This window comes from Lathyrus oleraceus, chromosome 1 (genome assembly GCF_024323335.1).
Source record: "Lathyrus oleraceus cultivar Zhongwan6 chromosome 1, CAAS_Psat_ZW6_1.0, whole genome shotgun sequence".
NCBI lineage: Eukaryota > Viridiplantae > Streptophyta > Magnoliopsida > Fabales > Fabaceae > Lathyrus > Lathyrus oleraceus.
The window spans coordinates 63,690,588-63,693,607 of NC_066579.1; the positions used below are offsets into that span (position 1 = coordinate 63,690,588).

The 3,020-nt window shown below is 32.7% G+C and overlaps 1 long non-coding RNA gene across 1 annotated transcript; it reads left to right on the top strand.

Moving 5' to 3' along the window:
* The first annotated feature begins 339 nt into the window (after window positions 1-339).
* Window positions 340-693, top strand: LOC127115433 (uncharacterized). The gene is made up of 3 exons (XR_007800729.1): window positions 340-400; window positions 475-576; window positions 655-693. It is a non-coding gene; the product is annotated as an uncharacterized LOC127115433 (long non-coding RNA).
* The last annotated feature ends 2,327 nt before the right edge of the window (window positions 694-3,020 follow it).

Here is a 3,020-nt window from a genome sequence, read left to right on the forward strand (position 1 = left end):
GTTAGCTGTTCGATTTTGACACCATAGGTATTTTTCTAATCTTCATATTACTTGGTTTCTCTTCTGACGTTCGCTATTGTTCATTTTTGGTTTCTCTTCTGACTTCGAAGAACTTAATTGGAGTTCTAGATATATACGGATTCGAGAGTTTCAAGACAAACATGTTCTTAATCTTAACCACCCTCTTGCCTAATTTTATATGAAGTTTATAGACGTATGCACATTTAGCCAATCTCTGTGATCGAATTTTTTGTGTTCTCTATTTACATTTTTCGTATCTATTTACTTTTGAACCACAGTTATTGTTCTAACAGTAACTAACTTTACATCGGCCCTGTTCAGCTTCGAGCAATTTTGTATCAATTTGACAAATGAGAAGTTACAGCAGCATTTCAACCAGGTTTGATTTTTCTACTATCTCCTGGTAAACAATTTCTATAGACTCAAATAACACTTCATTATTTCATTATGCAGCATGTCTTCAAAATGGAGCAAGAGGAATATACAAAGGAAGAAATTGATTGGAGTTATATAGAGTTCGTTGATAATCAAGATGTTCTCGATCTTATTGAGAAGGTGCAACTCACCCTTGCATTTTTGTCATTTTAGAAAAGTTCTATCAGTTTGTCATCTCATTCTTGTTTATAACTTCAGAAACCTGGCGGCGTTATTGCTCTTCTGGACGAGGCCTGGTATGTATTAAATGACAATAGTTCAAATATTTGTATTATAGTTAATGGTTTGTTTATGTCATTTCACATAATGTAAAGTGGCGTTAGCGCATGCAAATAAATATACTTTGAGCAATAACTATGTTTTATAAAACTAGCACTTACCAGTTGAGCTACCCTACCCACTCACTGGCCTAACAGAGGGTTTAATTAAACTTCTTGAACATCGTTGTGGCCAGGATGGCACATATATTGGATGCATGAAGTCAGGAGACGTGATATCAGAAGAGTACTTTCCTCTATCTGAATTAATTCTGATTATTTATTTATGATGATAGATCTGAGGAAATAGTTGCCAGTTTTTATGTGTAGATGGTCCCAGAAGATTTTGTTTTAAGATGTCTAAAATTGATCATTTTTAAAAATTGAACATGTGTTGAATTTTATTCATTATTATCTGTTATCCATTTTTGTCGAGTTATTACTGTAGGTTTTTATTTTTCAGTAAATACTTTGAAGTTACCACATTTGTAGATGTAACTGATTATCTTAATTTTCATCCCTTTGTAAGTCTTTAGGCATGTCTCATTTTTGCCAATAAAATTTGCATTCCCTGGTGTTTAGATATTCCCAACCAGTATCTTAATTTCTAATGAGTAATGAAAGTTTCTATTTTGAATTGATATGTACTTAATCTTTTCTAGTACAATTATATTTCTTTATCGCATGTTATTTTCTCCTTCATAACTACAATATCATTTTGTTTCATAATTTTTTTACAAATTTGACCTTTTCAATTGTGATTTTGTATTCAACTTATATGCTCTGTATTTTATCCTTTTTTTTTCAGGGGAAAGCCTTGGTATGAACCTGATTGGTGGAAATTTGGGGATGAAAAATCGTAAGTAATAATACCATTTAGATGAGAAAATATTTGGTGATTATTATTTTTTTTTGTTTATTCAGGAATGATCTTCAATGTGATTATGGCTTAATATATAATTTGTTGAAACCAAATCTTATTGAATGGGTAAATTAATGATCTTCAGTCTTCACAATATATCACATCAGTGCCAAGTACTAACATATATTAGAGGCAACAAATAATTTTTAACTTCAGCATACTCATCTCTATGATATTATAAGTTATAATTCCTGATGGAAAATGCATGTTGGATACTTTTGACTGAAGTCTCTTTATGTATAAATATTGCACATAATTTTTTTTCTTTTTTAGTATGGATCTCCATATTGAACTGCTTTATTTTTACAGTGTGTATCTCATCTCTATTGATTTATTTTGTTTTTAGGTATTTCCGACATACATCTGGTTCACTTGTTATACTTTCAAAGAATTTGGCACAGTACATTAACATAAACAGGTTAGTCTTGATGGTATTAAATGTTGCTTTTTCTTTAACTCTGTTTCCTTTTGAAAGATACTTTCTCCTATTTTATCTTCCTATCTAGTAATATATCTTTGATTGATCCGAAAACAAAATGTAGTGTATCTTTGAAGACATATGCTTATAAAACTACCTATTCCAAAGCTGTTTGTATTCAAACCGGCATGCGAGGAATGACTGCTAGAAATGAACTTCGATTCAGGAAGCGGACCCTAAGAAGACTGCGGCTAGCAAAAAAAACATACATCTCAGAGATGCTTTTGCTACTTAGTTTTATTTCTTTTTAAGTTATGAATTGGTTGTATATTTAGAATCTTTAGAAGTTAAACGATTATATATCAGTGGATTGTTGTATATGTATGGATTGTTGTATATAAGGCTTGTTGAATGCAATGTGTCAAAAAGGGCTTCAAATTATACAGTTTTAGGTGTACTGCTTCAATATACAGGTTGTCTAAAATAAATAAAAAAATATAGCGCTTTTTAAAAAACAAATTAAATAACCACCCACTTTAGAGGGCGCTTTCCAAAATAAGCGCCCTCTAAACCCTTTAAATTTCCACTTTAGAGGGCGCTTTCCAGTAAAAGCGCCCTCTAAACCCTTAAAAGTTTCCACTTTAGAGGGCGCTTCCCAGTAAAAGCGCCCTCTAAACCCTTAAAAGTTTCCACTTTAGAGGGCGCTTTCTTTAAAAAGCGCCCTCTAAAGTGGCCCTTAAAGGGCTTAAAGAGCCACTTTAGAGAGCGCTTTCACCAGGAAAAAAAGCGCTGTCTTTACCTATGCCAGCGCCAGATTAGAGGGCGCTTTAAAGCGCTGTTATAGGCCAAAAAAAGCGCCATATTTTCCCTTATTTGGCGTAGTGACCTTTGTAATGAAAGTTGAAATCCTCCTCGCATAATCTCTATATGGTATCAAACCGAGTTGATTTGTCTCCCATTCTCCTTT